The sequence below is a fragment of the Alosa sapidissima genome, chromosome 7, assembly GCF_018492685.1.
Source record: "Alosa sapidissima isolate fAloSap1 chromosome 7, fAloSap1.pri, whole genome shotgun sequence".
Classification (NCBI taxonomy): Eukaryota; Metazoa; Chordata; class Actinopteri; order Clupeiformes; family Clupeidae; genus Alosa; species Alosa sapidissima.
In genome coordinates, this window is record NC_055963.1 from 26755802 (window position 1) to 26774726 (window position 18925).

At 43.3% G+C, this 18925-nt stretch overlaps 1 long non-coding RNA gene across 1 annotated transcript; it reads left to right on the top strand.

The window, feature by feature from the left end:
- Positions 1 to 5724: 5724 nt before the first annotated feature.
- Positions 5725 to 13386, top strand: LOC121714260. Its single transcript, XR_006033067.1, has 4 exons — positions 5725 to 6001; positions 6837 to 6945; positions 11526 to 11639; positions 12400 to 13386. It is a non-coding gene; the product is annotated as an uncharacterized LOC121714260 (long non-coding RNA).
- The last annotated feature ends 5539 nt before the right edge of the window (positions 13387 to 18925 follow it).

Consider the following 18925-nt stretch of genomic DNA (forward strand, 5'->3'; position numbering starts at 1 on the left):
AAGAAGAAATATCACACCTCTCTTTCTCTCTCTCTCTTTCTGTCTTACACACAGACACACTCACTCTCTCTCACTCACTCTGTCTTTGACTGCAAATCACTCTTAAAGGAGAACTGGGAAGTGTAACAGTGGAGTCTAGTAAGGGGTTCTGGGCCGCATCCTGTGCAGGTCCTGTAAGACCCCGGGCCAGGTCTGGCCCAGAGCTGGCTGCCTGCTGGCGCCAGCCTAGATCCGGTGTAGCGCAGGAGAGAGTTGGCGGTCGTCTAGGGGTTATGTCATGTTCTTGTTGCACCAGCTAGTTTGCTTCTCTCTGTGTCTCTACGTGTGTGCTGTCCTGAGCACACATGGTGTGATTTTGAAACAAGTTGACGGGAATGTGTTAGGACAGTTAGTTAGTTAGGACACTCAGCCACAGAATGGGTGCAGGACAATGCATCAGTGGTGAGGGGGGGGGGGGGGTGTACTGATAGTGCCTGCAGACATAAATAAAACATAGTTGACGCTGCAACTCAGTGACTGCTTAGCTTTCCGCGCCGTCTCCTTGACTTTGCTCTACTTTCTGTGCATGCTTCAAACAGTTCTTTCAGTAGCTGTGTGTGTGTCTGACTAGGCAAGTGTGTATGTGTGTGTGTGTGTGTGTGTAGTGCACTGATTGTCTCACTGATTGAAAGTGCTGAAGTTCTCTGCAATGTGTTTCAGCTGCAGTAAGTGTTTAGCTAGGAAAGAGTTAAAGAGTTTTGCAGCAGTAGCAGTGGCACAGCAGCCGGGACGAAAGTGAGCACTCGCTGTCAGGGGGGGGGGGGGGGGGGGGGCGGCCTGGGGGGGCAGCACGGGACGAGAGACGCAGGGACCGGACGCCGGCTGCTGGAGTCAGGTAGCTGCATGTCAGCCACAGACTGGCCACAGCCTCGGCACACAACAGAAGATTGTGACAGAGTGCAGGTCTGGATTAGGCAGAGAGAATTGTGAGCTGGCCAACACCAGGTGTAGGGTGGGATGGAGGGGGGATGGAGGGAGAGGGATGGAGGGAGGGAGGGAGGGATGGGGGGTGCTTAACGATGGCAGAGATAAGCAAAAACTAGTGAAAGGGGGAGAGATAGAGGAAGAGAATGAGAGCGAGAGAGAGAGAAAGGGAGAGAGAGGAAAAGAGAGGGAGGGGTGGGGGTGAGAGCTGCAGGTAAAATCTTACATGGCAAGGGGGGCGGGGGGTGCTATTCAGGACAAGGATTCTTTCACTCTCTTGTTGGGACGTTGCAGTCCTCCGGAAGCCTGGCTAAAAGGGTCCAAGCCTACTGTGCTGCATCTGTGTGTGTATGTGTGTGTGTGTCTCTGTATGTGTGTGTATGTGTGTGTGTGCGTCTCTGTGTGTGTGTGTGTGGGGGGGGGGGGGGGGGGATTTTGAGTGTGCAGAACTGCTTTAATGTGTTGAGTGTTTTTGTCAGTGTTCATAAAAGAGCTTGTGTTCTGTGTGTGTGTGTGTGTGTGTGTGTGTGTGTGTGTGTGTATGTGTGTATTCTGTGTGTGTGTGTGTGTGTGTGTGTGTGTGTGTGTGTGTGTGTGTGTGTGTGTGTGTGTATTCTGTGTGTGTGTGTGTGTATTCTGTGTGTGTGTGTGTGTGTGTGTGTGTAGGGGGGGGAGGAGGCACCATGAGGCTCATAACTCACTTTACACTGCAGGACTGGCTGTGGGTCTCCTCTCTCCTCCTCTCCCCCTCATAAGGCTGTTTGCTCATCACCCATAAGCCTGTTAAAATATGCTGCACTGGCACTTTCATCTGCATGCAGTCTTTGCAGCCTCCATCTTTCCCTATGGGGTCGTCTACTCCTTGGCCCTTCCCCCGTGTGTCCCACTCCACTCAGGGACCTTCGACAGGCTACTACTATTGAGTAATATGCTGACACAGTAAAACTGATTGCCTCAACCAGGCACCTTGTGAATGACAGTTGGCTAGTGAATGGCCGTCCACATATCCAAATCTGTGCATTTCTGTAAATGTATGTACATATGTACAATATGCTTGATTGTGCGCACTGGAGATTTTTTTTTTTTAAAAAAACTTTTTTTTTTAATTAGATGATTACTGCATGGGATTCAGGGCTTGTTCATATCTGTTCACTAATTATGAGATTACTGGCATAACTGAAGGTGATGTGTACACTGTGAGGTCATCTCAGGATCCTTCCAAATGCCTCTCTGCATCCAATGCACCTTGATGAGTAGAGAGAGAAAGAGAAAGAGAAAGAGAGAGAGTGAGGGAGAGAGAGAGAGAGGAAGAGAGAGGGAAACTAGGAAAATCGTCTCCAGTCCTCACTCATAATCATGCAGGATTAGAAGTGCGCACTGGCTGGCGGTAAGAGATGATCCATCATTGCCAGAATCTTAGCCTGACATCATTAAGAGAAACTGCAGTTCTCACTGGCTCCTGGAGGCAGAGTGCTGCACGGCCAAAAAAAGAGGGAGAAAGAGCGAAAGAGAGAGAGAGAGAGAGAGAGAGAGAGAGAGAGCGCCGCACTCACCTGATGTTCCCTGCAAGCTTGCAATGCAATCCCCTCCCCCTAGACCTCCTCTCGTTCTCCATTTCAGCCCCTCCCCCTCCTCTTTTTTACCTCCCTCATCTCTCTTTCATCTCTTCCTGCTCTGCTCTCATCTCTCTCTCTCTCTCTCTCTCACTCTCACTCCCTCTCTCACTCTCTCTCTCCACATTCCTCCAGAGACGATTAGTCCCTGCATTGTGCTTCCTGTACCAACTCTGTGCATTTCATCCTCAAAATTCCTCTCTCATCAAGTCACTGTACAAATATAAATTCTAACTGAGCATCACATGGCCCTTCTCTCCTGGCCCGTACTCTCTCTACCCTGCCCCCCCCTCTCTCCTCCCTCCTCTCTCTCCCTCTCTCTCCTTCTCCTTCTCTCTCTCTCTCTCTCCATCCTCGTAGAGGGGTTGTCAGCTGGGTAAGTGGAGCAGGGAGCTGGTGCGTGTGCCGTCGTCAGAGTGTGAGCGGTAGCAGCAGCGTGAGCAGTAGCAGCCCATGCTGCAGTGTCCCGCAGCACAGTTCCTGCAGTGGTGAGGCTAGCGTGGTAGGCAGCCGTAGTCACGTGCAGCCAACGAGGGTGATGGGAGAGGAGCCAGTCAGCCAGTCAGCCAGCCAGCCAGCCCGCTGTTCCTGCCCTGGGCTCTACTGCTGCTGCTGCTGCTGCTGCTGCTGCTGGAAGTCTCTCTCTCTGCCCTCTGTGTTCACATACGTACGCTGAGGTCTAACCGTCTCTCTCTTTCTCTCTATATCTCTCCCTCGCTCTTCCTTTCTCTCTCTCTCTTTCTCTCTCGCACTCGTTTCTCTAATGGTGCATTGTCCCGTTCCCGTGTTCCAGATCCGATGATGTAATCAATGCAGCAAGCTTTGAACTTGCTGGAGTAAGGATTCCTCACATGTCCCCCCCCATTGACTTTTTTACCCTTCTGGATAAATGGCCGTGGCCAGATTCCTTCGTGAGCATTTCTGCGTGCGGCCAGGAAGAGGAGCAAGAGGAGGGGAAGGGGGGGGGGGGGGCGAGAATGGCGCAGCACATGCAAGCTTCTGCCCATGCAGGACAGCAATGAGAATAAAGAGCTATGTAAAAATTAGGAATTAGCTCAAAAAGGTGCGCGCTTTTAGATTACAGACAGACTGAGGCAATTCCGTTTTCCTGGTCAGAATTACACTAAAGTGCCGCTAAGTATGATATTAATGTATTTTTAGCCTTGAGAAGAAAAGTGGGCTGCTCTGTTCTGATGACTCAGGTGAAATAACGCTCCAATCTTGCAGATAGTAGGTCAGTCAGAGAGAAGTGTGCTGACTCCCTCTAACCAGTGGACACTGCAGCATTTGAGTTCCCTCCACACGGGGGAAGATGTATAGTGCTTGGGTAGGTTGCAGCAGAGCAATTTATAGCTTTCCTTCTCTTTCTCTCACACACACATACACACTCACTCTCTTTCTTTCTCTCTGTCTCTGTCAAGCCTTCATTATGTCCTGCTCCATTCCTTTTGTTACTGTCTTCTCCTCTCCTTGTCTTTTACTTTCGTGTCTTTTCACTGCCTTTTACTTTTTCATTTCCGCCCTCACTTCACTTCCTATGTATGCTGCCATCAGTTATTTCCAATGATTTCATCTTGCGCTTTGGCGCCTTTTGTGACTTTGCTTTTTTATTGATAAGGTCATCAGTTCCTGAGTGGTGTGGTGCAATGCTGTTCAGGTAGAGTAGTAGCAGACTGCAGTACTAAAGAGCCTCCTTCTCTCTCTCTCTCTCTCTCTCTCTCTCTCTCTCTCTCTCTTCTGCACTTCTGCTGAGCTATGCTGCTGCACCTTGAGTTGCAAGTCTGCCTAGTGATGAACTAACACTACTGCACTAATGAACTCATATAACCCTGAGCTTCAGCTTATGCTTCACTTGGTGGGTATACGTACGTAGCTGGAACGTCATGTTACAGGCACTGTGGATGTTAGGTCAGATAGAAATATAACCATTAAAATATTTGGAATAATGAATAAAACCCATTTTTCTGTCAATTGTATTATTCCGTAAAGTAGTAAATGGTTTATATTGGATGTAGGTAATGACATAATATAACAACATAGAAATAATTTGAAACATCGACTTACATGTGCATGAGTATATTTTTCTTCATGTGGTGATGTGTGAAAAATCTCTTTACAACATAAACAAATGATCTCTCAGATGCGGCCCTTCTTTATCATTCATGTTGTATCGTTCAAATCATAACTATATAATATGTGTGTAAAAATTAGTTTAAAAAATGCTTGGATGATTAATGGCTACAGTTCTTTCTTTGAAGGACAGCAAGTGGAGTTTATGGTATGAAATTGAAGCCAATCATTCAGACCACCAGAAACACCTGTCTTCTGGTGGGAAAACATTCTATAGGCCAGCACAACATGATTAAACATTTAGTATGTTCTCATGGACACAGTATCAATATTTGATCTGAGCCGGGCAGGCCAATTCTCCCTTTTTGGTATTAGTATTTAAAACAAGTAAATGTAGCCTCACAATTTAATTAAATGGGTTTGACAATTTCAGGTGGTGCCTTTAATGTATGCTGTGGCCTCCACAGGCTCTGTCAAACAATGAATAAATCATCAAATTATAGACTCATGTCACTGTAGTGACAGCAGAGTAGCATGGATATTGTCAGAATGCCAATCATTATGCAGGTTATCAAAGGTGTTATGTTTGTGGAAAAAAGGAATGTGAAAAGCTCAACTGTGTTACCATCCTGGTGTTGGATTACTGCATTGAGGTACTTGTCTAATCAGCACTCAGAGAGGTCAGCCACCAGGGGGAGCTGTTTTTCAATATCCTCCAGGAAAGTCCCCAGGGGAAAATTGCTAGTGGTTAGCAAGCCTATGGGACAACACAGTTGAAGCTATCCCTTTTTAACAGTTCCTGAAGCTTAAATTAAAAACAATATTGCCAGCAGCTGAATAAGTGTATGGAGACATTGAGATCTTGATACTAGTTAGAATTAGTTGGTTATGAATCTTCTCTTTTGTTCTCTATTCTTCAGGAAGTGTGTCTAAACTCTTGAAGGTCTCTGACAGAAGGTTAATGAAACCCATCAAAGTAGAGAAACCCAAACCCCAATCATTCAAAAACTGTTTACCTAACAACTTCTTGTCTTGTTGTCTCCTCCTCCTCTCTCTCTCTCTCTCTCTCTCTCTCTCTCTCTCTCTCTCTCTGTGCTCCACCCCTCCCTGAGTGGCTGCTTGGCTAAGAACAGGCTCAGGCTGATGGCGCTGAGCTGTGCTGGAACATGTCTTGACTTGTACCGGCTTGCCTGGAGAGAGTGTGCAAGGCTTGTGGTCACCCGCCTGGACAGCTGGGTGCTTCTCACTGACCTCTCACAGGCAGCAGGCACAACAGGGATAGAAAGTGAGGTGGACAAGAGTGAACTGGACCAGGGATCGGACTATGACCCAGAGAGCCAGGCTCATCTCTGCTGGTAAGAGCCAAGTTCAGCCAGCTGCTGGTGCTCTGTTGTCACTCTTAAGGTGGAGCACCCGTTCCCTGGACCTTCCTTGCAGTCTCTGTGTACCTTTCTCTACTTCTTACCTTTTCTCTGTGACATTTTATGTGTAGTTTGTAATAACTAATATTTCTATTCTGCGTTTCAGGATTTTCTTTTATTATTTTATAAGTTAACTATAACTGTCACCTGACCTCCTAGAAAAACATTCAGATTGGCGTAAACTGCAGCAAGTTTGCCTATAAGACAGTTATAGACGTTATTGTCGTTACTGCAGTTGTTGTCCTTACTGTGGTCATGCACGGTCAGGATTACTTTGAATGGTCAGTATAGCGGAGATGTGTACCAAACCTTGGGAGAGAGAGAGGGTGACGTGAGTGTGTTTATGTTTGCCCACTCTCCTGGTTGCACACATTTGACTCATTAACTGAGGACCATTGCTTCACTCAAGAGCCTGACATTCTTTTCGTCTCTACGTCAGACATAAGCCCCTTAAGCTATTATTTTATTTTTTGCCCTCAGAGACATTATTGACATGTTATGTGTGTGTGTGTGTGTGTGTGTGTGTGTGTGTGTGTGTGTTTGTGTTGGGGATGGTAAAGGGGTAGGGTAGGGTTCCATGGAGACCATCATCTCTGACATACACATCTATTTCGAGAGCAAACAACACCTACTCTAGCAACAAAGAGGGAAATCTGTTTGATTTACTGGAAGCTCCAGAGAAGGACGTCAAGTATCTGTTTGACTCACAATCTATGTTATGTTCAAAGGTCTGGACACCAGTCCAATGTGTGTTTTTTGTGTCTTGCAGGACTGGTGGAAGTTCTTCCTGTATTCCAAGTCTCCCCCTCCCCCTCCTAAATATCTTGCAAGTAATGCTTTGATCATAGAGGGACCATGAAGCCACTGACCACAATCAGGTGAGTAATTTCATGTGGTCCAGCTTTGCTGATTTCAACTGCCACACATTTGAATCCGAATGTGAGCAGAATATTTGACTTTTGTTTCACGAAGACACTTTTATATTTAATTCCGTCAGACAACATACTAAAAAGTAACAATGTGGGAATTCCCCTTCACCGTGATTTTCAATGTGCTGGGTACCCAATGTAGCACTAAGAAGGCTACTCAATTAATCCAAAACCAACAAAAAAAAGGCTCATGCTCCTATCTATGCCAACAACGTTACTTAGTGCAATAGGATCAAGTTGCCATCTATGTGATATGTGAAATCAAATAAATATATAGCACAAAAAAACCTCCTCAGGAAGGACGATGAAGAAAAATCAAGCATTTTGCAGAACCAACAATCTGTGCAATAGCAACATCAGAGACTCCACTCCCCTTGCTGTAATCAGAGTGGCATCACCATGAGTTTTAAGATGTTATTATAAGGTAATAAAACCACACAGTGTTGCTTTAAAGCACTATACTGGATTCTTAGTTCAATCTTGTGCCCTAACAACCTAACAAGCATGCCAAATAAAAACCTTACCAAAGCCCCCCACAAGGCAGTTGATAAACTGATAAAGGCTTGACAGCATACTCACTTGCATCTTTAGGCATTATAGTTAGCGATTTCAGGAGGATCAACAGATATGTGTATCTGTCCTTCAAATGACCATATACCATAATTTATATAGCACCAAAAGATGTTTCTTTCAAAACGTATCTCAAAATGGGCAAATTGTGGCATATTGTTGTGGCCATGTGGCTGCTCTTACACCTTGCCTGCTGACCAGACGTTGACAGCCACTGGTGTGTTTCATTGGTCAAACGGGGTGCTCCTGAATTATTAATGTGAGCCTGCTCTACAAATAGCACAGACATTGATCAGGAGGCACCAAAGTAAACTGATATTGTCAAGGAGCGCAATGTTTGCACTTTGCCTCCTACTAGATAGCTCAAATGTACAGAGCCTGGCTTCCTTTTTTAATGTTGAGTCTCATTTTTGGAAAACTAAAAGTCCGTCACTCAGCTAATCTCTTCTTTGGAGGACGCTTTTAAGTCCTTCCAGAGAAATGCTGTGTAATATTGCTTCACCATCATCTCATCACTGCACTGCAGCACAACTGCGTTTGATGATCTGAATAACAATTTAATCATGATAGCCTCTTCTCGTAAACTTATCTCCACTTACTTCTCCCTAAAACTGTAATCCATATGTTGACCCAAATAAAGTTTAAACTCCATACTTTCCCCAAACAAAACAAGAACAACCCTGGAGCTCTGACATCTATCTTTAGTGTTAGGGCATGGTGCAGACGTTTGTGTGGGAAACTGTTTTCAAGCAGGTTTCTAGTGCTTTCCCTTTAAGATGATTAATACTTGGGTATGGGAGCAAGACATGCCTGCTGTACAATGGACAGAGTCACAACAGTGAGAGAAACAGAGAGAGAGAGAGGGGGAAGGACAGGGAGAGAATGAGTGATGAAAAATTCACAGACAAGAAGAGGTCAGTGGTGTTATTTCTTTGTTTCCTTTAATTTAAAAGGTGGCATTTACGCTGTACCGTCACTTTGTCAGTTTTTATTTGAGTGTTTGTGTGAGGGCCATACCAGTGAGATTTATGCATGTGTGTGTGTGTGTGTGTGTGTGTGTGTGTGTGTGTTTTACTTGTTGAGTGACTACGCAGACCAACTCAACACACTATCTATAGTTAGACATGATCTTAAAAGCATGCTGAGAATGTTCAGAAGAGACTAAATCATTGCATAAATCACGCGGGGGCACAGCGTGGAAATATACGTTTCAAAGGAAGCTGAGGATAAAACAGCATTGTCACTGTAGCTACATGAAAGGAAAGCAAAAGCTCAGAGAGACAACTATGCTGTGGGTTTTTTCCCTTTCCGCAGCACAGTTTGGTACTTTTCTGCACTCTCTTGTCCTCTAGTTTCTGTGCTGATATCAGTTGAGAGTGTCAAAACAATCATATTCCATCACACAAAACTGTGTGTGTGTGTGTGTGTGTGTGTGTGTGTGGTGTGGTGTAGTGTGTGCGTGTGTGTGTGTGTGTGTGTGTGTGTGTGTGTGTCTTTCTTGTGGTCAAGACTTACATCTGCTCCCATGGTGCTGAAGTGTGTCAGAGGTTGGGGAGGCGGTCTGCGTCTGCGTGGCGCAGCGCGGTGCGGTGCTGCTGGCCGCCAAAGAGGCACGCTGTGTCCCTGCCTTGGCTTCCTGCTTGCCAGTATTAGGGATTACATCAGGGCCAAAGCAGCGAGGAATTCCTGTCATCATGTGGCCAGGGCGGCAGCCGCTGGCCTCACGAGACAGACGCTGGGACGGGACACAACACAGCGATTTAGCAAGCACTGCAGAAACAGGGTCACAAGGTGCATGCCTGCCTGTGTGAGGGAGGGTGGACATACAAGGGTAACGTGCTATTCTTCTATACTCAGTGGAAGGGGTACCAGACTTCAAAATGTCCTCTTGAATTATAGCAGTGGCACATTTGTCATATTTAAAAAAAGAGCCACAACAATGTAGCCAAGTGTAAATTGTTTTGTAAATATGCATTTTATGGCCTTAATTTTTTTTCTACTTTTCATGAGTTCTGTTTATTTTCCCCTGCAATGACTTTTAGATGTACAGTTGTTGCTCAGTGTTGTTTTTTTTTTACAGCTCTGAGATATCCGACCCCAACATCACCCTTAAACCATCCAACTGTTTCCCAGTCGTCGTTCGTCATTTAAAAATTAATCGAGTGAACAGCAACAGCTTGAAACAAACTTCCTCTACCGAAGAAATATTCAGAGCTAAATATCAGCTGCCACCTGTCACAGTCTAGTAGCTCTCTGTAGATTCTGCCTCTAATGCCAGTAAACACAACCCTCTTATCTTTAGCCTGCATGTAGAGGAATATGAACACAACGCAGATGCGCCTGATTAGCTGAGCTGGACTGACAGGTTGCTATCCACGCATTTCAGCAGTCTGTTATAGGCTGACAAGTGCAATTGAGAGTATTGCCTGTAGCTGTGAACATGGTCAGGGGGTCAATGCCAAGTGGTCTGAGTTCTACTAGGAGTGGTTATTCATTAACTGAATCCAGTGAAATATGTGTATTAATATGTTTCACTAATGTGAAAGGTTAACCGAGTCACTCCACCAGCTGCTTTCTATCACAGATGATTGTGCGATATTGCTCTGCTCTTTATTCTGGCAGAAATGAACAGAACTAAGTCAAACTGCATGAGAGGGACACACTGTGCCTGTCCCCTTAACCCCCGGGTAACCTGTAATGGATTAGTTTTAAATCAGTGTCTCCTCAAATCTTTTGAGGACGAAGCCTGAGTCTCGCCCCTTCCACCCTTAATGAGCCTCTTGGCTCCATACTCATATCAGCACACCTGATTATCAGTGGAATCAGAACAGGGAGCTCTGTCTCTGCACCAACAGCAGACTCTAGACAGGTCATTTGCGCAGGTGTGGTCTCAGAGAGGCTGATAACCCGTCGGCACGCCGCAGTTGGGGGAATGCATTATCAGTGGTTGTTACGAGAATACAAAAACAATGCTGTTGGACTTAAGTAGCCAAGGACTATTTGAGTAGGAGCCTCTGATGGCCGCAGCCGTTCCCCCTCACAAAAAAAAAGCTCCCTCCCAGAGTGATTTATGGCCGTGTGTGACTGCGGACCACGAGGCTTGACCTTGCGCCATGCTGCAGCCTCAGGATTTATCAAGCTGAGTTCCAGCACGCTGTCTCCACAGCCTTCAGTGGCTGGATCTCTCTCTAGAGCTCCAAGAGCCTTTGGAAGCACCATCATTATCTGTCTCTAGCTCACCCCATCATGCCTCCCTCTCTCACCCCCACTCTCTCTCTCTCCCTCTCTCTCTCTCTCTCTCTCTCACATACACACACACACTCTCACTCACTCTCTCTATCATTTCCCCCCTCTCACTCTGGCATCAGTGAGTGGAGATGGGTTCCTCATATCAGTGTGGTACTGTATTGTCAGAAGCCAACTTCCTGGCAGGCAGGGGTGCACTTGGTCTGGGGTGGTCAGCTTTAAATAGCCCTGCTGTGGGGAATACCAGCTGATAGCGCTGGAATTCTGTCTCTGTGTGTGGCAATCGCAGTCCAGTCCAGCCTTCCTCTCACGCAATACAGAGTCAGACACACACCCAAACATTCACATGCACATACACACAAACACACACACAAGGCTGCATGCAGACTGACTGCGTAGGATATTAACAGCTCCACTAAAGGATACTATGCATATGATATGACATATAAAGCAATACATACATACATGCATATAGCTCAGCCAGTTTCATATATGAACACCTATGGACACAGAAACATAGGTGCTTTCTTTTGCTTTTCATTCTACAGCTTCTGCTGAAGCAAAAGTTGAACCTGATGAACCGAGACTGCCTTTATTTGCGCTAACATGAGTCATGGTGTGGCTATTTGTGGTCGAGAGGGGGTTTACGGCTCTCCTTGCATTCAGTGGTCCATAAAAAAAGGTGTGTGTGTGTGTTTTTCCCTCTCACCTAGGTCTGTCTGTCTCTCCTGGGTGATAGCTGTGGGCTTGACTGTGGACTGGAGTCCTCAGGGCAGTTTAAGTGAATTGAGAACAAGCATCCTCTGATCCCACACACAGTCAACAAGGTATGAGGAACCCACTGTGGAGGCTTTTTGTAAAGATAGATATTTCAAGATTTATGGGTGTATCTTTGAGTGTCTGTGTGTGTGTACAGGGAACTGAATTACCTGAAAGTGATGTAGAAGTCCACTGTGACTGCCAACCCCAAGGTTACTAATACTGTTAGCGGGTCTTTCCTTCTGGCAAACCCTGCTACTCATGGCCCAGCCAGTGATGGGAGGACTGCAGGTGATTTTAGGGTCCATGTTGGACTTCTAACAGACTCTTAAATGTCCAATTGTTGTCCTTACGGCAGCACTGATGACTTTGCCCTTTTGACATATTAAAGATGGGAGAAAATCACTGCAGTGTATATATTTTTGGCACAATACATTGGTGGCAAGTAACACAATATTTATTTAATTTTATGTTGGTTATTCACATCATCTCTGAGTCTGACCATGTTGCTTCTGAAGGCCATGAGATGCCACAAGATCTTGTTGCCTCTTGTGATATTGTGGACTCTTGTGTCACAGTGAAAATTGGAAAAAGGAAGTTGAGTTAGGAACAAAAACATCAAGAGGGTCGCAGAGATGGCCAGTATATAAAGCGTAATATACAGGAGAAATAAATCACAGAAATACAGAACTGCTCTACTTCCTGTATCGTAAAATGTAAACAATTGCAATAATATTGTATCATATTTGAATGCTGTATTTATAAAAAAAAAAACTGTTTGTCTGACTTCTTCTTTCTCTAATATCATGTTACTTTGACCTCTTGCAGGCCAGTGTTATCACATACACCATGTGCCACCCAGTAAAATGGAGGAAAGTCAACATGTCTGTCCTCAATGTCTACATAACATGAGATATGACGGACACTTATCAGGGAACAAAGCTGAACAATCCTTCAATAAGCATGTGGGTAAAAAGCATGGAGAGTTTGGGATTACTCTCAGTTGTTTCCCCATTTGCGCTATTCTGTCTTCTGCCCACCACAAGCACGCGGGCCAAACTCAGTGGGGAGGCGTTTGCCAAGCAGAGGACAGACCGACCTGAGGACGAGGATGAGGACAGACCTGAGGACGAGGATGAGGACAGACAGGAAGGATGGCGCCCATCGGCTGCTGTGAGTGTTTCTCTGGCAGTGTCTTAGCTGGTTGTTGTGAGGAGTGAGAACGAAGCAATCAGCAAGTATACTGCCGCAGAAACTCTTTACATTAAGAGCCCCCATCCCCCCTGAATGCCACTCCGGCTACTCCACTGTTGCCTGAGCAGAGTGTCTCTCGACTCCCCCATACACCCCCATCACGCAGCCCCAGCCAGGGAAGAGTGCGGTAGAGTGTGGTATGTATCTATCTCCTGCTTCTGGCAGTAACTCCATTTGACACAAACAAAAGTGAGTCGTTAAGGAATTATTACAGTAGACACAGGATGATTGCAGTAATGATACAATAAAGCACCACCATCTGTTTTCTTATAAATGTGGTGTGGTTGGTTGTTGAAATGTGTCGATCAGTAAACATGTTGTGTTAGTTAAGATCATCTCTCAGTTTCCCATTTGACTGTCTGCTTTTGTTGGTTTGTTAAACGACAGTTACCATTGGCAGCACAGTCTGACCTTTAAGGCCCTCAGTAGGAGAAGACACACATAGCGGTGTAGCTAGACACAAACATCATGAGTGCGATTATGTCCTATGGCTCTTTATGATCACATGCTGATTGGTGACACATTTTTGTATTTCAAATTAAAAAAAAAATAGCAAACGTTTTTGATTGTTCAGTGTGTTTGTTTTCTCACTTGTGTGTTGTGGGTTTATGAGAGTTAATGTTCATCTTATGGAGTTAATGTTCATCGACGTTCAGTGGATCACGATGAACCATGTTTTTTCACCTTTCACCGCAGATATGACATTAGTTAAATAATATTTCACCAAGGAAGTTGCATTATGGACATGGCACAGTATTACCTAGTAGTTTGACATACTGTAGTTGAGCAGAAAGGAAGAGAAACTGTGTGTAACTTCTGAATGCAACCACTCCTCATCACAGTTCAAAACAAATGTTTTTAATTGGCTGGAAAATCTATATGACTCAGCCATTCATCATCTAGCATATATAGACATTGACTATTGATATGTTGACTCTGAGAGCACGCCTTTCCCTTTGGAAAGGTAAATATAACCACTGACCCCACCCCTGCTCATAGTCTACACCTTAAAACCCCCGAATGTCCTGGTTGACATTTCAAACACATAATCAGGTGAGAGGGCGCTCTAATAAAACTCAGCGGCTGTATTGTAGTCTGTAAAAATATGTTTTTAATTTTGAGGGAAAACAACTCATAATAATGATGGATTTCCACAAGTGACCTTGAATGTTAGGTCGAAGGGCTTTAAAATCAGCATTCCTATAGCATGCATGAAGCCTAGCTACTGCTACCAAGAATCGTTCATCACTGATCTTAGGTCTGCAGTCGGGCTATTTTGTCAGCACTACTCTAATATTGGTATAGTTAACCACAGAGTTTGTCACAGCAGGCGAGTACAAGGAGTCCTTTGATCCAAAGGATCAAATACTGTATCATGAATACAGTACTTTGTAGTAACCTTGAGTCAGGTCTTTTTCATTATACGACTGGACATTTAGAGTGTCCCTGATGCATTCAATGTTAAAAACTGTCATAAGCTAAGAGAATCAGACACCCAAAACCATGAATTTAGCATTGCTAATCCACTGCCTCACTGTCCTTGGTTCCCCCTTACATGTGAATCTGCTAAATTAACATCATCAATTTGAATAAAAGCTGTAAACATGAAACGAGGCACAGTCATTATGAAAATGTCCTTTAACAGTTATGACTTTAAACATTGACAGGTTGGTTTCTGGTGACTATGTGTTTATGTCCTATGGATACACTTGCTCTTGGTCATATGATAGTGCTTGTTGTAGATCTTGCACAGCACAGACAGGAAGGAAGGCCATCCTTTACAAACTCTGTAGTGGAATCTTCATCTCAAAATACTACGTAAAACTTCTAATAATAATAGTAATAATAATAATAATAATAATAATAATAATAATAATAATAAGCTTTATTTGTATAGCACCTTTCATACATAGAATGAAGCTCAAAGTGCTTTACATTTGGAACATTTATAATACAATAATAGAGAAGGAAATAATAATAATACATTTTGAAGCTAACACAGCAAGTTGTTGCAGTATATATATACATATGCTTACAAATGCTTACATAACCCTACAAACCACAAGCCCTTGTTGCAGGCCCCCACAAATACCAACAATTTCCTGCAAGTTCTTCAGTCATTTACTTAAAGTTAATCTTTCTAAATCTATGGAAAAATGCATTGATTGCTGACTGATATAGGCAAATGCAACCACATTAGAACCAAGGAAGCCCTTACAGTACATTCCATTCCTTTACATTTCCTTTTTGATATGAATAATATAGGTCATCATCTCATTAGAACAAAATGCTGTTTTCCTTAAAACTCTATGTAGTCCTGTCCTGCAGTGTAGGCCACGTTATTTAGAGCAGGAGTGGTAAACATTTATCAGTGTATCACATTTCTCAAAGCTTGATGGCTGCTAAAAAAGCTTGCCTGGCTGGAGAGAAATTGTGGGGTAGCCAACATCGCCACCTATTTGTTGAGGGTCATGACGTTGCCCCAATGAAACTCCAGCCACATAGTGTGCTATCACTTTCAGGATGACAAAAAGGCTCAGTAAAGTTTTTGCACACATCTGATACCCAGTCTCTCAAGGCCTCCTTGCTAGGCTGCTCAGAAATATATTTCACCACCTTACTCACATTGACAGCTCTAATTGGCAAAGCTTAGTTATATTCTTTGTTACAAATAATTTCCTCAAGATATTGAATTAAATACATTGTCATCTTGGGAAAATAATGTTTTTCTCGAGATAATGACATGCAGAAGTTGTGACCGGAAGAAAATTGGGAGTCATACATGTATCCTGATGGTATCTGAGAGTTTGAGAGTTTCCATATAGAAAGAAAAAAATAGTCAAATTGAAACATCCCTTATGAGACATGTTATGAATAGTCTGCACAATACTATGGTCATGTTCAAAACGGAATACATTTCAAAGAAATATTCTGGTCTACAGCATGATGTAAAAAACAACTGCCAATGAAAAATCTCTTTTGGAAGAGAGTCAGTCACTCACACCAAGTGAATGACTGAAAGGAAAGCCAGAACAGCTTATATGCCCTGGAGGTGAAGTGCATGATGTCAAACTGAGAATGCAGGAGAGTAACAGAGGTACTGAGAAAGACTCCCCCCATCTTTTCTAAGGAATGATGCATTTACTGCAGTGCACAGCAAGATGGAGCACTGCAGGTCTTTTTTTCCATTGCCATGCCACTGCATTGCTGCTAGAGGGGGGGGGGGGTTCTTTCTTCGGTGCATCAGCAAAATGGGAGCTGCAAAATCCTGGACTGGCACACAGGATTGGAGGCGTGATCGGACTCTGGTTTTTAAGTGTGGCATTCTCAAGAAGACTCTCTCTCTCTCTATCTATCTCTCTCTGCAGCAATGTGTTGTTTCTCTTAAGGCAGCCTTACCTTGTTTGCTGTAGCTGCTACACAGAGGCTGGGCTTTTGCAATGTTAGACACACACACACAGAGACACACAGACACACACACACACACAGGCTGCGATACTAGTGAGGATTGAGAATGTCCTTCCTCTCCCCCCGCCAGGTCCAACGTGTGCTCAAGTGTCATTTTGATGCCAAAAACAGCCTACCAAAAATGGCCTGAATAATACCATTTCACAACATAATCTGCCAGAGAAATGTAAGTAGGTAATTGTTAGTAAATATAACACAGAAGGTGATTTTACCATTTCCTCCTTTCAAATATATGTATGTCTTAGACTACTTCTAAAAAGACTTAAAAAAGACTGTTATCACACTGAGTTAGGAAATCAGTGTGGTGTGCAGTTCCTTTACCTAACCCACATGTGCATCAGCTTTTAGAGGGGGCTTTGTAAGACACATTAACAATACTTCTCAACAGTAGCCTCAGTATTAGTACTATTATAGGCAACCAACCAGGATCTTTATTGAAGACATGAGGATATTAGCATTACTATAACATTTGTCCAGAGAGAGCTCTGTTGCTGTTTCACATTGTGCCATCTAATGGCAAATAGATGTAAGTGCACTTTTCTTGAGTGGTTTTAGTTCATGTGGTCAGCTGACAAGATGCCTTTAGATAGGCTCTGTGTTAGGCTACATGTTAAGACGCTAAACAAACAAAAAAAGGCTATTTCTTAAATTACACTGGGTTTCGTAAAATATGAATTGCTCTACTGTCTGTCTACTGGCATATTCTTTACGCACATAGCCTATATGCTTTCATATCCATTCTGACCTGTTTTTACCTGTCATCATGTCTGTGTTGTTGACATCTTTAGTGTTTTTATCTGTATGTTTTAAAATAAGCGATTATATCTAGTCCGAAAAGTGATTTTCACATTTTCTTCTAATGTTTTGACAATTAATTCCACTTTTTGCACACAAAACCTGCAGATAATGTAGAAAGGTTGTTGGTTCTCAAACAATATCCATAGTTTTCAAACTTTAAGTGTCTGAAAAGTGTAAAAACACCTCCTCCCTTGTTGCCTATGTCTAAATCGATTTCTTAAAATTTGCTTTTCTTGATGCTTTCCTTGACCTGCCATGTCATTCTAGTTAGTAGCTACTAGTTTGATGCTGTTTGACTTATTTATAAATGGCAACCTGTTACTTTAAGGGCATTGAGTCTACATAACAACCTTTTTGCCAGCTCCATTCAAATGTAGACTATGTATAAACAAACTCTAGTATTGTTTGTGCCACATTTATAGCACAATATTAACAATGATATGCATAATATTAAGTTGGTATAAACAACCTTAATTTCTTTTGAAATGGAAGCATGTCATGACATGATGCTGTCTAGACATTTTCTGTTTGCAATTAAAAGTAAATTATGAGCCTGGTTGCCACCTGTCTGAATGGAATGTGTTTCAATCGGCATATCATGTGCTTTATGTAAATGCTTAGTTTAAGGGAAACAAATAAAGACTTTAAGACTCACCAATTCCATTACACAAAGGCTAAGGCCACTCTTTATATTATAGTATTTTTTCCAAATCACAGTGAGTGCAGCCTGTTAAGTGTTCTCTCGCAGTCAAGGCCGTAGGGTCAGGGCGTCACTAGAAATGTTGTCCTATTTCCACATCTATTTCCCATGCAGTTCATTACTTCGGATAACATTTAATTAATTTGTTAAACATTTAATTTGATTTGTTAAATACATTTTCATAAATAATGTTTGAAATATGGCATAACATGTGAAAACTCTGATTGTGGACAACACCAAAACACAGATATTGTACCATAAAACACCAATAAAATGTGTCTAAATCATGAGCAACCATTAAAAAAGTCTAGGCTTGTTTTTCTCTACTAATTAGTGATGTTAAACATTATTAGATGTAATGTGTTTTTAATAGAATTACATCCTGTAGACAAAAATAGGCCCCAATTCTGGGAAATACCCTCACTTGACGGTGCGTTGAGTCAAGGATAATTGTCTAGTCAGCATTTCTTACTTCTTCCTCTGTGGTAGATACGACCATGTGACTGCAACTAGGCTATGTGACAGTATGTTTTGAGGCAATGATAATGGTCTCGTCAGCTAGATTTATTTAAGAAATCAAACAAAACTTAAACATGAATTCCAATACAAATTTCAAGTTTTTGCCTGAAATTGCACTGTGCCTACTGTGCCTACTTTTTGCCTGAAATTGCACTGTGCCTACAAGGGCATTGTTCCTACCTCTTTTGGGGCCTACCATCAAATGTTTGACCTCTAAAAGCTGTTTTCGTAGGAAACAGACACAGTCTGTTCCTACGAAAACTCTAAAGCTGTTTTCGTAGGAACAGACACAGAGTTACAGAGGCTAGAATATTGTTTTTTTCCTTCTGCAGGATTAAACACAGATCCGGTATAAACCCTGACCCGGCGGCCATATGGCAACGCTTTTTGGGTACTCGTTGGGCATCCATTTCGGCAGAAATGCGCGTGCGCAAGGCTTCACACACCCATAGACTGTATATATAGAACTATATAGTTCTATATATACAGTCTATGCACACACCAGTCTTGCTCCAGCGGCGAGATCACAACACATGATTGGCACGATGTCTTCACAACACACCATATGATTGGCTCAATGTATTCACATGTCGACGTTTTGCCGAAGAAGGGGTG